The sequence below is a fragment of the Schistocerca gregaria genome, chromosome 5 (genome assembly GCF_023897955.1).
Source record: "Schistocerca gregaria isolate iqSchGreg1 chromosome 5, iqSchGreg1.2, whole genome shotgun sequence".
Lineage (NCBI taxonomy): Eukaryota > Metazoa > Arthropoda > Insecta > Orthoptera > Acrididae > Schistocerca > Schistocerca gregaria.
In genome coordinates, this window is record NC_064924.1 from 431,549,798 (window position 1) to 431,568,599 (window position 18,802).

The 18,802-nt window shown below is 46.9% G+C and overlaps 1 pseudogene; it reads left to right on the forward strand.

Annotated features, from left to right (window-relative positions):
* The first annotated feature begins 10,016 nt into the window (after positions 1-10,016).
* LOC126274500 (5S ribosomal RNA) lies at positions 10,017-10,133 on the forward strand (annotated as a pseudogene).
* Positions 10,134-18,802: the final 8,669 nt, after the last annotated feature.

Genomic DNA, 18,802 nt, shown 5'->3' on the forward strand with positions numbered 1-18,802 from the left:
CTGTCATAGTCATCATTTACGCAAAATAAAATCAGAGAAGACATTTATCATCATCAGTTTTTCACTAAGCAGTAGGATTACGAACACAGTCTGCCGACTGCGGCTTTGCAAGCGTGTTTAACAAGAGGAACGTCGTTGCTTTCATCCGTTTCCGCTTCAGGAAGGCAGTCTTCTTCACGTTTTTAGCCACTTGTGTTAAATGGAGTTTGTAGTTTTTAGAATTCCTTGTCACTTATGATATTCTTAGTTTTCGTACTGCAGTAGTTTCGTGATCAGTAATTGCTTGGCTCGTGGCAGTCTTGCACCCGAAATCTTGGCTTTCTGGTTTCGGATCTCCTTCTGTCACACAGTTTTAATCTGCTGGAAAGTTTTGTAACAGCACACACTCCACTCTAGAATAAAAGATTATTCTGGAAGCAATCTCCTAGGCAATGACTAAGCCGTTTTCCCGAAATATCCTTTTTTGTGAGAGTGCCTTTACCACAAGATCAACAGGATAACAAGTTCGGAAAGTGGATCAGCTGTGAATTCCTCCCTGGTTAACTCAGTCGTTAAAAGCGTTATCCGCGAGATATAGGGTTCTGCGTTCAAGTCCCAGACCGGCACATAGTTTCAGTCTGCCAAGAAGTTTCGTGACGGTGCACACTCCACTACAGAGTGAAATATCCTTTCTGAAAACAACATTTTCAGCGTACATATTCGTCTATGGTTGCAACCAGTAATATAATACTATTAATTCGTTGCTTTTGTTGGTATAACTACGTTTAGGACTTAGGACCATCGTCTGGTATCTAATTCCACTTAAATCTAACATTCTACGCTGCATAAAACATGTTGTTGTTGTTGTTGTCTTCAGTCCTGAGACTGGTTTGATGCCGCTCTCCATGCTACTCTATCCTGTGCAAGCTGCTTCATCTCCCAGTACCTACTGCAATCTACATCCTTCTGAATCTGCTTAGTGTACTCATCTCTCGGTCTCCCTCTACGATTTTTACCCTCCACGCTGCCCTCCAATGCTAAATTTGTGATCCCTTGATGCCTCAAAACATGTCCTACCAACCGATCCCTTCTTCTAGTCAAGTTGTGCCACAAACTTCTCTTCTCCCCAATCCTATTCAATACCTCCTCATTAGTTACGTGATCTATCCACCTTATCTTCAGTATTCTTCTGTAGCACCACATTTCGAAAGCTTCTATTCTCTTCTTGTTCAAACTAGTTATCGTCCATGTTTCACTTCCATACATGGCTACACTCCAAACAAATACTTTCAGAAACGACTTCCTGATACATAAATCTATATTCGATGTTAACAAATTTCTCTTCTTCCTTGCCATTGCCAGTCTACATTTTATATCCTCTCTACTTCGACCATCATCAGTTATTTTACTTCCTAAATAGCAAAACTCCTTTACTACTTTAAGTGTCTCATTTCCTAATCTAATTCCCTCAGCATCACCCGACTTAATTTGACTACATTCCATTATCCTCGTTTTGCTTTTGTTGATGTTCATCTTATATCCTCCTTTCAAGACACTGTCCATTCCGTTCAACTGCTCTTCCAAGTCCTTTGCCGTCTCTGACAGAATTACAATGTCATCGGCGAACCTCAAAGTTTTTACTTCGTCTCCATGAATTTTAATACCTACTCCTAATTTTTCTTTTGTTTCCTTTACTGCTTGCTCAATATACAGATTGAATAACATCGGGGAGAGGCTACAACCCTGTCTCACTCTTTCCCAACCACTGCTTCCCTTTCATGCCCCTCGACTCTTATTACTGCCATCTGGTTTCTGTACAAATTATAAATAGCCTTTCGCTCCCTGTATTTTACCCCTGCCACCTTTAGAATTTGAAAAAGAGTATTCCAGTCAACATTGTCAAAAGCTTTCTCTAAGTGTACAAATGCTAGAAACGTAGGTTTGCCTTTTCTTAATCTTTCTTCTGAGATAAGTCGTAAGGTCAGTATTGCCTCACGTGTTCCAACATTTCGACGGAATCCAAACTGATCTTCCCCGAGGTCTGCATCTACCAGTTTTTCCATTCGTCTGTAAAGAATTCGCGTTAGTATTTTGCACCGCACCTGAGGTAACAAACACATCTCGAGCCCCATTGTGCACTCCATTATTCATGCCAACTCAGTGCCTCGCTCTTTACTACTGTGTACCAATCTTGTCGTCCAACTGCAAAACACTGGGCCACAACAAGTTTCCGCGTCTCCATTGCAATGCACATACTACGAAACGCTCCCCAAACTTGGCACTCACCCACGCAGCCGACTTTTCCGACTCCGTGGCTTATTAAACTGATAGTTCGGTAATTTTCACATCTGTCAGCACCTGCTTTCTTTGGGATTGGAATTATTATATTCTTCTTGAAGTCTGAGGGTATTTCGCCTGTCTCATACATCTTGCTCACCAGCTGGTAGAGTTTTGTCATGACTGGCTCTCCCAAGGCCGTCAGTAGTTCTAATGGAATGTTGTCTACTCCGGGAGCCTTGTTTCGACCCAGGTCTTTCAGTGCTCTGTCAAACTCTTCACGCAGTATCGTATCTCCCATTTCGTCTTCATCTACATCCTCTTCTATTTCCATAATATTGTCCTCAAGTACATCGCCCTTGTATAAACCTTCTATATACTCATGCCACCTTTCTGCCTTCCCTTCTTTGCTTAGAACTGGGTTGCCATCTGAGCTCTTGATATTCATACACGTGGTTCTCTTATCTCCAAAGGTCTCTTTAATTTTCCTGTAGGCAGTATCTATCTTACCCCTAGTGAGATAAGCTTCTACATCCTTACATTTGTCCTCTAGCCATCCCTGTTTAGCCATTTTGCACTTCCTGTCGATCTCATTTTTGAGACGTTTGTATTCCTTTTTGCCTGCTTCATTTACTGCATTTTTATATTTTCTCCTTTCATCAATGAAATTCAATATTTCTTCTGTTACCCAAGGATTTCTAGCAGCCCTCGTCTTTGTACCTACTTTATCCTCTGCTGCCTTCTCTACTACATCCCTCAGAGCTACCCATTCTTCTTCTACTGTATTTCTTTCCCCTATTCCTGTCAATTGTTCCCTTATGCTCTCTCTGAAACTCTGTACAACCTCTGGTTCTTTCACTTTATCCAGGTCCCATCTCCTTAATTTCCCACATTTTTGCAGTTTCTTCAGTTTTAATCTACAGGTCATAACCAACAGATTGTGGTCAGAGTCCACATCTGCCCCAGGAAATGTCTTACAACTTAAAACCTGGTTCCTAAATCTCTGTCTTACCATTATATAATCTATCTGATACCTTTTAGTATCTCCAGGGTTCTTCCACGTATACAACCTTCTTTCGTGATTCTTAAACCAAGTGTTAGCTATGATTAAGTTGTGCTCTGTGCAAAATTCTACTAGGCGGCTTCCTCTTTCATTTCTTAGCCCTAATCCATATTCACCTACTATGTTTCCTTCTCTCCCTTTTCCTACACTCGAATTCCAGTCACCCATTACTATTAAATTTTCGTCTCCCTTCACTATCTGAATAATTTCTTTTATTTCATCGTACATTTCTTCAATTTCTTCATCATCTGCAGAGCTAGTTGGCATATAAACTTGTACTACTGTAGTAGGTGTGGGCTTCGTATCTATCTTGGCCACAATAATGCGTTCACTATGCTGTTTGTAGTAGCTTACCCGCATTCCTATTTTCCTATTCATTATTAAACCTACTCCTACATTACCCCTATTTGATTTTGTGTTTATAACCCTGTAGTCACCTGACCAGAAGTCTTGTTCCTCCTGCCACCGAACATCACTAATTCCCACTATATCTAACTTTAACCTATCCATTTCCCTTTTTAAATTTTCTAACCTACCTGCCCGATTAAGGGATCTGACATTCCACGCTCCGATCCGTAGAACGCCAGTTTTCTTTCTCCTGATAACGACATCCTCCTGAGTAGTCCCCGCCCGGAGATCCGAATGGGGGACTATTTTACCTCCGGTATATTTTACCCAAGAGGATGCCATCATCATTTAATCATACAGTAAAGCTGCATGTCCTCGGGAAAAATTACGGCTGTAGTTTCCCCTTGCTTTCAGCCGTTCGCAGTACCAGCACAGCAAGGCCGTTTTGGTTAATGTTGCAAGGCCAGATCAGTCAATCATCCAGACTGTTGCCCCTGCAACTACTGAAAAGGCTGCTGCCCCTCTTCAGGAACCACACGTTTGTCTGGCCTCTCGACAGATACCCCTCCGTTGTGGTTGCACCTACGGTACGGCCATCTGAATCGCTGAGGCACGCAAGCCTCCCCACCAACGGCAAGGTCCATGGTTCATGGGGGGAGGTTTCTGGTGCCTGTTTGTTGTTGCCGATGTATGTCCTTCGTCAGCAACACTGTAGGTACAGATAAAGCTATATGACAACATTTTTGTCAGCGAGTTGCACTTCGCTTACAGTCAGTACTGTAAAATATAATTACAGTAATACTGTACCGAGTTTTCAGCACGAGTTGCTGAAAAACAGAGTACAGTAGACAGCTACGACGTGTTAAATTATGTTTTATGGCGTGTAGATGTGTTTTGTGTTATACTTTACCATAATAAGGCGTCAGATGACGTACGACAATCCGAAAACCTTAGTGCTATGGCCATGTAAACAGTAAAACATATGAATTAATACTGTTATGTGATTGGTTGCGGCAACAGACATACAGCAACATTTTTGTCACAGTCACGGACAAATACGCATCAGCATGGCACATAGTCTTTCTTTTTCCATAAGACCATTTCCAAGGTCTTTTTAAATGTCCAAGCAACTTTTTCACTGTAGGTATCAGAAGACATGGAGATGAACATTTCGAAAACTTTCTTTATCTTTTCTGTTTTCACTTACTAATGTCCCATGGCATAATATTCTCTTCAGTGGGAATGAAGTACCACTGAAGGACAGTACAAGTTGTCTTCTCAAGAACCTCTAGTAGACAGCTATTTAAATTTCTGGGTATCTTAACAAAAACCTTGTAGTGCATTTACTGCCTTTGAAGTCTGCTACTAACAGTTAGTAACAGGTTATAAACGAGAGTAACATTCATGAACAGAACAATTACTAGAAGGGGAAATTACTTACACTGTCACTCAGCCTGTGTCTGTGTTTGTGTGTTTGTGTGTTTGTGTGTGTGTGTGTGTGTATGTGTGTGTGTGTGTGTGTGTGTAAGTAAGAAGTTCATGATTGCACTAAGCATAAATCATCACAGACAAAAGAAAAAAGGACTCTAAAGGTAGGTAGAGTTATGTAAAAGATATGTAAATGGTCAGTATTTTGACATACTTTCCACCCAGAATGAGGAACACATCAGTTAACTTACTGAAGCGTCTCACTTCATTATCTGCGACACGAATCGAGATCCTTGGAACATGCAAATAACTAACTGTGCTTGGGGATGTTTTCTTTGGGATGACGCTTATTGTCGAAACTCATCAAAAAAAGTAGGTAATCCAGAAAATCAGCTGCAGTTGTTGTACATTTGATTTTTGTTAAAAATTTCGCTGTTGAAAGGAGCTGCTTATCGAAAATAATGTAAGTTGGTAGCTAAGTTGTGTGCAGGCGGTTTCCAAGTAGCTAAAAAATGTCATATTTCAAAAATGCCAAATGCTGGTCATAGAGTAACTCTTTGAGAACGTAGTTTCTTGCGACGGAATTCTTAGAAGAACACACATCAAAGTTTCGCATCACCACGGTTCCCAGAACTGCTGAAGAGAGACATTGACTGTGGATATTGTATCACAGACACAGTCTCATTGACTGTTCAGAGATGTCACTAAACCCGTCCAAATATGTAAACAACCATGCATGATCAGCACCTAATAGGCGGAGGGGATCTGACAGCCGTTAAGTTACAGTCATTCCGCCAGGAAGGATGTGCACGGCTCGTGTTGTCTGTAATTCAACATGCCTAGACGGTCAATACCGCGGTTCGATCGTGTCCGCATTGTTACTCTGTGCCAGGAAGGGCTTTCAACAAGGGGAGTGTTCAGGCGTCTCTGACCGAAACAAAGCGATAAATAAAATGTCGTGCGACTACGGCCTCCGTCGGGTAGATCGTTTGCACGGTGCATGTCTTTCGATTTGACGCCAATTCGGCGACTTGCGCGTCGATGGGGATGAAATGGTGATGATTAGGACAACACAACACCCAGTCCATGTGAGGAGAAAATCTCCGACCCAGCCGGGAATCGAACCAGGGCTCTTAGGATTGACAATCTGTCGCGCTGACCACTATTTTTTCTTTGCATTTGTTCAGGGCGGACGTCCCAAGACATCCGTTCAAGTTCGTCGTTGATGCATTCACTCAGTTTCTTTATTACAGAGGGCAGCTAACCCTCTGACCGAACACGCTGCGCCACCGTGCCGGCTACCCACTCAGCTACCGGGGGCGGACAGCAAAGCGATATTGTTCCGACATTGGGAAGATACAAAGCGACAGGAACAGTCGATGACATGCCTCGCTCAGGCCACCCAAGGTCTACCTTGCATTGGATGACGGGTAACTACGGATTATGGCTCGGAGGAGACCTGAACGTACATTGTCCAGCGAGTGCAACAAGGAAGGTCTCTGTACTCTGTGGAGAAAAGATTTTCATATTGTGCTTCCCGCGGCCAAGGGGAATGCCACGGTCGTCCCTTATGCCACGAAGTATCACAATCAAGTGTACTGGGCGCAAAACTGTGAAGCACAGTTCCTATTTTATCACTTAACAGGAAAACGGCGACACTACCGAGGAATCGTAGCCTATCAGATAGTATGATAAAATATTTTCTAACGAAATCCCCTATAGCCGCCCATTCTTCTCTCAATTTCTTAAATCCACAAAGAAGGCATTACCAATAGTTAGTCGCTGGGGTCATCATTTTAAAAACACTGATGAGTTATAAACATAATTAAACAAATCAGAATCAATCCAGGCGACATTGTGGTGAGTTTGGATGCGATCTCACTAGTCACAGAAGTCCCTTCCGAGGATGCATCAGTGGTATTAGTCGAATACTTCCCTACTGAGACCATAAAACTGTTTCTCGGTACTTTGACGATCAGCTATTTTGTGTATAGTGATAAATTTCATGAAACGATTGACATAATGTTCATGGGTTCTCCGTTGTCTACACAGTAGCTACACTCCTGGAAATTGAAATAAGAACACCGTGAATTCATTGTCCCAGGAAGGGGAAACTTTATTGACACTCCTGGGGTCAGATACATCACATGATCACACTGACAGAACCACAGGCACATAGACACAGGCAACAGAGCATGCACAATGTCGGCACTAGTACAGTGTATATCCACCTTTCGCAGCAATGCAGGCTGCTATTCTCCCATGGAGACGATCGTAGAGAAGCTGGATGTAGTCCTGTGGAACGGTTTGCCATGCCATTTCCACCTGGCGCCTCAGTTGGACCAGCGTTCGTGCTGGACGTGCAGAACGCGTGAGACGATGCTTCATCCAGTCCCAAACATGCTCAATGGGGGACAGATCCGGAGATCTTGCTGGCCAGGGTAGTTGACTTACAACTTCTAGAGCACGTTGGGTGGCACGGGATACATGCAGACGTGCATTGCCCTGTTGGAACAGCAAGTTCCCTTGCCGGTCTAGGAATGGTAGAACGATGGGTTCGATGACGGTTTGGATGTACCGTGCACTATTCAGTGTCCCCTCGACGATCACCAGAGGTGTACGGCCAGTGTAGGAGATCGCACCCCACACCATGATGCCGGGTGTTTGCCCTGTGTGACTCGGTCGTATGCAGTCCTGATTGTGGCGCTCACCTGCACGGCGCCAAACACGCATACGACCATCATTGGCACCAAGGCAGAAGCGACTCTCATCGCTGAAGACGACACGTCTCCATTCGTCCCTCCATTCACGCCTGTCGCGACACCACTGGAGGCGGGCTGCACGATGTTGGGGCGTGAGCGGAAGACGGCCTAACGGTGTGTGGGACCGTAGCCCAGCTTCATGGAGACGGTTGCGAATGGTCCTCGCCGACACCCCAGGAGCAACAGTGTCCCTAATTTGCTGGGAAGTGGCGGTGTGGTCCCCTACGGCACTGCGTAGGATCCTACGGTCTTGGCGTGCATCCGTGCGTCGCTGCGGTCCGGTCCCAGGTCGTCGGGCACGTGCACCTTCCGCCGACTGCTGGCGACAACATCGATGTACTGTGGAGACCTCACGCCCCACGTGTTGAGCAATTCGGCGGTACGTCCACCCGGCCTCCCGCATGCCCACTATACGCCCTCGCTCAAAGTCCGTCAACTGCACATACGGTTCACGTCCACGCTGTCGCGGCATGCTACCAGTGTTAAAGACTGCGATGGAGCTCCGTATGCCACGGCAAACTGGCTGACACTGACGGCGTCGGTGCACAAATGCTGCGCAGCTAGCGCCATTCGACGGCCAACACCGCGGTTCCTGGTGTGTCCGCTGTGCCGTGCGTGTGATCATTGCTTGTACAGCCCTCTCGCAGTGTCCGGAGCAAGTATGGTGGGTCTGACACACCGATGTCAATGTGTTCTTTTTTCCATTTCCAGGAGTGTAATTTTTTAATGAAGCATTTCTAGCAGCACGCTGTAAATTCACCTCCTGTTCACCCACCTTGCTGACGACACATTTATGATCCGACTGTATGAGACAGAAATTGTTCACTGTTCGTTGATCGTGAAAGTACTATGCATCGAGAACTAGTATCATTAGCACGGCTAGGCCAGACTGTAACTCACGAGAAAGCGGTTTCTACAACGTTCATACATAGAATTGAAACTGTATATAGAGTTGAAACTGTTCCAAATGATCTCAGAGATCAGGTAACTAACAAACGAGTTCCGGAAGAGCAGCCATAGTGAATGAAACATTAGATTTGCCACCTTTAAGAAACAAAAATACAGAAATACTCAAGCGTAGATTCAGAAGGATGTAGGTTGCAGTAGGCACTGGGAGATGAAGAAGCTTGCACAGGACAGAGTAGCATGGAGAGCTGCATCAAACCAGTCTCAGGGCTGAAGACCACAACAACAACTCAAGCGTGTGAAATTGGTCAGCAGTCCTTCTTCTCTTTGGAAACAGGCAGAGTACTGGGCAGAAAATTATTGAGACACTGCGGCTATTGTCTTTGGAATCTGTGAAGTTCATTGTGAATTAGGTAGCGGTTACATAGATCAGTCAAGACGAACGATTTCAGAAAGCTGCAGAGAACACAGACGTCATATTAAATATCGCGATTTCGACAATTCAGCTTTTGGTGAACATAGCCTCGCGGGAACACACGATTAGGTTTGATGAAACGGAAATCTTATCCCATGGTTTCACCAACTGGCGTTCTGCCATCAAAGAAGAGACGAGAATGTGCAACAACATCTTCAATGAGGACAGCGGTTAGGGGCGCGTGGAAACGTATGCTTCATGCTGAAATGGATCCACCATCTAACGAGATCAGCTTGGTTAACGATTTTCACCCATTATAGCAATCGATGTAATCTCTGGTAGCGTAATCAAGACACTTGACCTCGTGGCGTCTCTATAACATAACTGGGCCAGCAAAGTTGTTCCCGAATAGGATCTGCCTGGAGCAAACACATAATTTTTCTTTTTCCCCAGAAGTGTGTGATTGAAGTTACAGTATCGCCAGTGTACTTGTTATTTCCATTAAATTACAGGAAAACTGTTCTTTATATCTCTACATGTAGAAATTTTCAATTTGTAAGAAAGGTGTTTACAACTTTTAAAACAGCCGAAATGAGTTTATATATACCTTGGTAGCAGATGCTGTGGTTTTGGTCGATTCCTGTACTTCGCGTTATAACATTGTTTGCTTCACAGTTTTGTGTCTGTTACAATGGAGCTTAATGCAGAAATTTTTTTGTGTGTTGCGTGTGTGTGTCTATCTCTGAGTGTGCAGTATGTTTCCAGTTAAATACATAGACACTGACATTTCTTAATATATTTTTTTTTTTAAATTTGAGAGTGTCTGTGTGTACAGACAGCCAACGGCCTTGCCGCAGTGGATACACCGGTTCCCGTCAGATCACCGAAGTTAAGCGCTGTCGGACGTGGCCAGCACTTGGATAGTGACCATCCGGGCCGCCATGCGCTGTTGTCATTTTTCGGGGTGGACTCAGCCTGGTGAGGCCAATTGAGGAGCTACTCGACCGAATAGTAGCGTCTCTGATGAAAGGAAAGCATCGTAACCACCAGGAGAGTGGTGTGCTGACCACACGCCCCTCCTATCCGCATCCTTAGATGAGGATGACACGGCGGTCGGATGGTAACGATGGGTCACTTGTGGCCTGAAGACGGAGTGCTACATGTACAAACAGTAAAGAGCAGTTTCGGCGCAGTTTAATAGAAATAAAGTAAGTGAGACACTCTTGGTGCTACACGTTCAGCGAAACATGTCTGGGTGAAAGGAGAAAAAACTATATGCTCAAGGCGGGTCCTATACAAAAACAAATTTATTTGTAGGCAAATACGGGTAACTAAGTAAATGCCAAGATAAGGTAGTACTATATGGCCTACAGGTAACACTTGACGATAATAATTAAGGTTTAAATGGTACAAATGGCTCTGAGCACTATGGGACTTAACACCTGAGGTCATCAGTCTCCTAGAACTTAGAACTACTTAATCCTAACGAACCTGAGGACATCACACACATCCAAGCCCGAGGCAGGATTCGAACCTGCGACCGTAACGGTCTCGCGATTCCAGACTGTAGCGCCTAGAACCGCTCGGCCACTCTGGCCGGCTCCTGAAAAATGATCAGTGGATCGAAACGTAGTGTATAACGTGTCATGAGCAGCTCTTGACGGTATTGCTTTGTGACTTTTCTCGTTTATAGGTAGAGCTTTGACGCCATGGTTGTCGGTGACAAAGTGAGCAGTTCTCCGCACACACTGACGCACGGCACACACACAGGGAGAAAGACTGCCCACTGCAGGCGGCGGCTGGACTCAGCCGGCAGGCAGCCCACCCGCTGTACGGCGAGGAGAAAAAGGCGGGCACAATGGGAGCAGGGCAGAGCGCGGGGCCCCATGCAGACCGTGACGGCGCGGGTATTCACTTAAGTTTTACGGCCGGCGGCGAGCGGCCGCACTCGGAGTGTGTTCCCCTGTACGGCCATTACACACTTACTTAGCACTCGCGGCACTTGTGAGACCTGTCCTTGGTTCGAGATCGGGGCCGGCTTCCCACGCGCCGCCGGAAGGGATGTGGGGCGCCTCCTGTGGTATTGTCGCCGCCACTGAAGGCGTTCTCTTGTTGCCGGGAAATAAGCTCAGGGGGCAGCACACTGCCGCGGGCGGTCTGGCGCCGGCGCGACAAAGGGCGACTGCTGCCTGACCTTGACAGCACCGTCCGAGTGCCGTAACCGTAGCTGCAGCAGGGCCTCCTGTCGGCGAGCCAAGATCTACGCGGGTCCACCAGTTGGATCCCTGCTGTATCTCCGCAGAAACGCATCAGGCTCGAAAGGTCTGCTCATTGTGGATGAATTTGTTACTGGCTTAAGCTTCTTTTCACCAACCACTTTTATTGAAAAGCATGCGCCGTGATCATTTAGGATACATGGTTCCGTATACGTAATATACCTCTTCATTTTGATTTTCCAGTTCACCTCACATTTCTAAACTTCACAAGAAAAACAGTACTGTAGTTTTCACAGGTTCCGCACTCAGCACAGTGTTTGTGCACGTTCATTTGTTTTCTCTGTAGGTTGCGCATATTGCCAAAACTGTTATGGCTATTCGTATTCAAATACAGAGATATGTAAACAGGCAGCATACAGCGCTGCGTTCGGCAACGCCTATGTAAGACAACAAGTGTCTGGCGCAGTTGTTAGATCGGTTACTGCTGCTACAATCGCAGGTTATCAAAATTTAAAAAATGGTTCAAATGGCTCTCAGCACTATGGGACTTAACATCCGTGGTCATCAGTGCCCTAGAACTTAGAACTACTTAAACCTAACTAACCTAAGGACATCACACACATCCATGCCCGAGGCAGGATTCGAACATGAGACCGTAGCACTCACGCGGGTCCGGACTGAGCGACTAGAACCGCGAGACCATCGCGGCCGGCTCAAAATTAGAGTGAGTTTGAACGTAGTGATGTAGTCGGCGCACGAGCGATGGTACACAGCATCTCCGAGGTAGCGATGAAGTAGGAAAAGATACTGCAAGAACGAGACCAACGAAGACTGAAGGGAATCGTTCAACGTGACAGATATGCAACCCTTCCGCAAATTGCTGCAGATTTCACTCTTGAGCCATCGGCAAGCGTCGGCGTGCAAACCATTCATCGAAACAACATCGATGTGGGATTTTGAAGTCAAAGGCCCACTCATGTGCCTTTGTTGACTGCGCAACATAAAGCTTTACATCTCCCTTGGGGCCGGCTGGAGTGGCCGTGCGGTTCTAGGCACTACAGTCTGGAACCGAGCGACTGCTACGGTCGCAGGTTCGAACCCTGCCTCGGTCATGGATGTCTGTGATATCCTTAGGTTAGTTAGGTTTAATTAGTTCTACGTTCTAGGCGACTGATGACCTCAGAAGTTAAGTCGCACATTGCTCAGAGCCATTTGAACAATTTGAACATCGCCTGGGTCCGTCAACACCGACATTGGGCTGTTGATGACTAGAAACATGTTACCTAGTCGGACGGTTCTTATTTCAGATTGTATCGACATGTACGGGTGTGGAGACACCCTCATGAAGCCACGGGTCTTGCATGTCAGCAGGGAACTGTTCAAGCTGGTGGAGCCATTGTAATGCTGTGGGGCGTGAGCAGTGGGAGAGATATGGGACCTCCGATACGTCTAGATACGTCTCTGACAGGTGACACGTACGTAAGCATTCTGTCTGATCACTTGCATCCATCCATGTCCATTGTGCATTCCGACGGACTTGGGCAATACCATTAGGACAATACGACACCCCACATGTCCAGAATTGCTAGAGAGTGGCTCCAGGAACGTTCTTCTGAGTTTAAGCACTTCCGCTGGGCACGAAACTCCCCAGACATGGACGTTATTGAGCGTATCTGGGATGCCTTGCAATGTACTGTTCAGAAGATATCTCCATCCCCTCGTACTCTTACTCCCTGCAGGATTCATGGTGTCAGTTCCCTCGAGCACTACTTCAGACATTAGTCGAGTCCGTGCCACCCATGTTGCGGCACTTCAGCATGCTTACGGGGGCGCTACACGATATTACGCAGGTTCAAAATGGTTCAAATGTCTCTGAGCACTATTGGACTTAACATCTATGGTCATCAGTCCCCTAGAACTTAGAACTACTTAAACCTAGCTAACCTAAGGGCATCACACAACACCCAGCCATCACGAGGCATAGAAAATCCCTGACCCCGGCGGGAATCGAACCCTCGAACCCCGGCGTAGGAAACGAGAACGCTACCGCACGACCACGAGATGCGGGGAATATTATGCAGGTGTACCAGTTTCTTTGCCTCTTCAGTGTGTAAGAGGTCCATGACTAAGGAATTAACTGCTAGCGGCCTCGAAATGATATAATTTCGATGGATTGCTCACGCGCTGCCTGCAATATGTAAGCTTTAATAGAATCGTTGGCGTTATAGTCCAAGCGACGCAAATGGAGATGCTCTGTTGTGATGGACTGAAACGCAAAATCTTTTGCTGATTTACAGCAGCAAGATTCCCACTTTGTTTAACAGTGCACGGTGGCAGGGAAGTTACATCCTGCACTTACTTTATGCAAGATGAAGCATCTTCTAAACCTCGTGTTCGCATCCACATCAAACACCCAACGTAGACCGATTATTTGCTCTATGAAAAGAGTGTTAAAAATGGATCTTAGCATTATGGGGCTTAACATCTGAGGTCATCAGTCCTCTAGAACTTAGAACTACTTAAACGTAACTAACCTAAGGATATCACACACATCCATGCCCGAGGCAGGATTCGAACCTGCGACCGTAGCGGTCGCGCGGTTCCAGGCTGTAGCGCCTAGAACCGCTCGGCCACCTCGGCCAGCTGAAAAGATTGTCTTCGGCCTGGAATCTCACTGACTAGAACAGTCTTCAGTGATAAGTCATTCTTCGAACTGAGCCCCAATGACCAGCAAAGACATTTCTGGAGACGGTCAGACGTTGGTGGGACACCAACCTGATTGTCGCCCGCCCTACGGCCCAACAATCACTAGTGCTGGTCTGGTCTGGTCGTATCACGACACCTTCGGTTGTCATCCGCGGCAAGCCATCCTGGGTTTACATTTCAAAAGCTAATACCCGCCCGTACACGATGAGAGTTTCTACATCTTGTCTTGGTGGTTGCCAAACCCCGTCTTGGTTGGTAAGGTCGCCGGATCTCTGCAGTATTGAGAACCGTTGAAGCACTATGGGCATAATCTTCCATCCATGGTTTTGGCGATTTGACGCGCCCATTGAAGAGAATTTGGCACCATTGAACAGAATCTGGCACGATGTCCTTCCGGAGGACACCCAACAATTCTGTCAATCGATGCCAAGCCGAATAACTGCTTGCAAAGGGACAGGAGTGGACCAACACTTTGATGACTTCCTCATGTGTGAAACTCTTCATCTTGTATAAATCATCCAATTTTTCTGAAATTGTTGATGGCTTAAGAGATCATAAATAAATAATACTCACGAATAATGCAGGACGGAACTTCGTGAATATTGGTAGGAAGTTCCCTCCTCCAAGTGTCACGTAGTGTCTTATACAGTTCCATGCGGCTTTTCAAAGATGATGCTGTAGTATACAGAAAAGTTGCAGCATTAGAAAATTGCAGCGAAATGCAGGAAGATCTGCAGCGGATAGGCACTTGGTGCAGGAAGTGGCAACTTAGCATTAACATAGGCAAATGTAATGTATTGCGAATACATAGAAAGAAGGATCCTTTATTGTATGCTTATACGATAGCGGAACAAACACTGGTAGCAGTTACTTCTGTAAAATATCTGGGAGTATGCGTGCGGAACGATTTGAAGTAGAATGATCATATGAAACTAATTGTTGGTAAGGCGGGTGCCAGGTTGAGATTCATTAGGAGAGTCCTTAGAAAACGTAGTCCATCAACAAAGGAGGTGGCTTACAAAATACTCGTTCAACCTATACTTGAGTATTGTTCATCAGTGTGGGATCCGTATCAGGTCGGGTTGACAGAGGAGATAGAGAAGATCCAAAGAAGAGCGGCGCGTTTCGTCACAGGGTTATTTGGCAAGCGTGATAGCGTTACGGAGATGTTTAGCTAACTCAAGTGGCAGACTCTGCAAGAGAGGCGATCTGCATCGCGGTGTAGCTAGCTGTCCAGGCTTCGAGAGGATGCGTTTCTGGATGAGGTATCGAATATATTGCTTCCCTCTACTTATACCTCCCGTGTAGATCACGAATGTAAAATTAGTGAGATTCTATCGCGCACGGAGGCTTTCCGGCAGTCGTTCTTCCCGCGAACCATACGCGACTGGAACAGGAAAGGGAGGCAATGACAGTGGCACGTTAAGTGCCCTCCGCCACACACCTTTGGGTGGCTTGCTTAGTATAAATGTAGATGTAGATGTAGATGAACTATGGAGACGAACATGCTGAACTGTGAGGATTCCTCGCTCATGGTCTGTCAGCGCAGAGCAGTACTGTGCAGGCTGTTCGGTGCGTCCGCCACCCGCATCAGGTCACGTGACGTGACGTGGCGTCGCGACGCCGTCCGCCGGAGCTGTGGGCGACGTCAGCTGCAGCTGCGTAAGCAGCCCACTGCAGCTGCCCGGAAGCGGACACTCCGCGTCTTCCCCCACCCGCCTCTATCTCGTCAGCTGCCCGCAATTACGGTGCGTGCCAACTCGCCACCTCTCCCCACTCGTTGTCACCCTTCTTACCCGCCATGATCACGCGTCACACGTGTCGCCACCCCTACCGCTCCCGCACGCGTTCGTGACATTATAGGGCCTGTTCGTGAGCCTTCAACAACCTACACTTTCTGCATCGCTATAAATTCCATGGAGACCGCAGTTGGAGGTATGGCTACTCAATTGTGGGTATTCGTTAACTTAGAACATGCTGCGCCGAAGACACTGTGCTATTAAATCCCGCGTTTATAGTGTGTTTTATAGATCTCTTTACCGGCTTCTAGAGATTACAAACGAGCCTGCAATTGGGAATAAAGACTCTCTGAGATCACTAGAATACAGACTGCTTTGTCTACTTATCATTGTGAGAACTATATTCAATGAAATATAATTTATCATTAATCCGAATCTCTGGTACGCCCTGATCACTTTTGTACTGCACAGTATTTGATGCTCTGGAAATAATAGCTGCAACAATCGATGGCGATAATCATTAAATTTAAATTCAGCCCACCGTCATACAAGGTCCTGGGATTTTGCCGTCCAACAAGTTAACACTGAGCTCTACCTACAACGCCACATTGCCCTGTTTGTTGCAAATGTAAAATTACATCAGCGAGAAAGAAGGTGGTGTCTTCGTTGGCAAAAACGATACATTCATTGCGTGATATGGATAAGGGAAAAATTGAAGGAAGAAAATAAAAACTGTTGTTGAATTTGGTATTGGAAATTCACTGCTGTCAGATTGTAAAGTAATAGAGGACTTTTATTTCAAAGTGATGATTTTTGATCGCCGTTTTTTCATCTGTACACAATGACGATAGAGGTGTAGCTGGTGCTCGTTATGAAGACATAATATGACACACACTTAGGCAACAGCTCATCTGGAACGCCAGACGGAAACAACTTCGGCCGAACTGACTCCTGCGTGAACCTGTTACAGATGCATGATATGCGAATCTGTCTCGATAGAAACCTCCAGAATATATTAGCGTACAAACTCCGTATATTGATTTTCCGATATCTCATCAAACATTGTCGCAATGTACACTCCTGGAAATGGAAAAAAGAACACATTAACACCGGTGTGTCAGACCCACCATAATTGCTCCGGACACTGCGAGAGGGTTGTACAAGCAATGATCACACGCACGGCACAGCGGACACACCAGGAACCGCGGTGTTGGCCGTCGAATGGCGCTAGCTGCGCAGCGTTTGTGCACCGCCGCCGTCAGTGTCAGCCAGTTTGCCGTGGCATACGGAGCTCCATCGCAGTCTTTAACACTGGTAGCATGCCGCGACAGCGTGGACGTGAACCGTATGTGCAGTTGACGGACTTTGAGCGAGGGCGTATAGTGGGCATGCGGGAGGCCGGGTGGACGTACCGCCGAATTGCTCAAGACGTGGGGCGTGAGGTCTCCACAGTACATCGATGTTGTCGCCAGTGGTCGGCGGAAGGTGCACGTGCCCGTCGATCTGGGACCGGACCGCAGCGACGCACGGATGCACGCCAAGACCGTAGGATCTTACGCAGTGCCGTAGGGGACCGCACCGCCACTTCCCAGCAAATTAGGGACACTGTTGCTCCTGGGGTATCGGCGAGGACCATTCACAACCGTCTCCATGAAGCTGGGCTACGGTCCCGCACACCGTTAGGCCGTCTTCCGCTCACGCCCCAACATCGTGCAGCCCGCCTCCAGTGGTGTCGCGACAGGCGTGAATGGAGGGACGAATGGAGACGTGTCGACTTCAGCGATGAGAGTCGCTTCTGCCTTAGTGCCAATGATGGTCGTATGCGTGTTTGGCGCCGTGCAGGTGAGCGCCACAATCAGGACTGCGTACGACCGAGGCACACAGGGCCAACACCCGGCATCATGGTGTGGGGAGCGATCTCCTACACTGGCCGTACACCTCTGGTGATCGTCGAGGGGACACTGAATAGTGCACGGTACATCCAAACCGTCATCGAACCCATCGTTCTACCATTCCTAGACCGGCAAGGGAACTTGCTGTTCCAACAGGACAATGCACGTCCGCATGTATCCCGTGCCACCCAACGTGCTCTGGAAGGTGTAAGACAACTACCCTGGCCAGCAAGATCTCCGGATCTGTCCCCCATTGAGCATGTTTGGGACTGGATGAAGCATCGTCTCACGCGGTCTGCACGTCCAGCACGAACGCTGGTCCAACTGAGGCGCCAGGTGGAAATGGCATGGCAAGCCGTTCCACGGGACTACATCCAGCATCTCTACGATCGTCTCCATGGGAGAATAGCAGCCTGCATTGCTGCGAAAGGTGGATATACATTGTACTAGTGCCGACATTGTGCATGCTCTGTTGCTGTGTCTATGTGCCTGTGGTTCTGTCAGTGTGATCATGTGATGTATCTGACCACAGGAATGTGTCAATAAAGTTTCCCCTTCCTGGGACAATGAATTCACGGTGTTCTTATTTCAATTTCCAGGAGTGTATATTATGTGGCCGGCCGGAGTGGCGGAGCAGTTCTAGGCGCTACAAAAATATGTGTGTGAAATCTTATGGGACTTAACTGCTCTAGGGACCGCGCGACCGCTACGGTCGCAGGTTCGAATCATGCCTCGGGCATGGATTTGTGTGATGTCCTTAGGTTAGTTGCGTTTAAGTAGTTGTACCCTAGGCGACTGGGAAACGTAGGCCTGGTCAGATGAGACCTGATTTCAGTTGGTAAGAGCTAATGGTAGGTTGTCAACAAGGCATTGTGCAGGTGGTATACCTGCAGCGCTTCTCTTGGGCTCGTGACCATATCGGTTGTACCCTAGACGACTGAGAAACCTTGGCCTGGTCAGATGAGACCTGATTTCAGTTGGTAAGAGCTAATGGTAGGTTGTCAACAAGGCATTGTGCAGGTGGTATACCTGCAGCGCTTCTCTTGGGCCTGTGACCATATCGGTTGTACC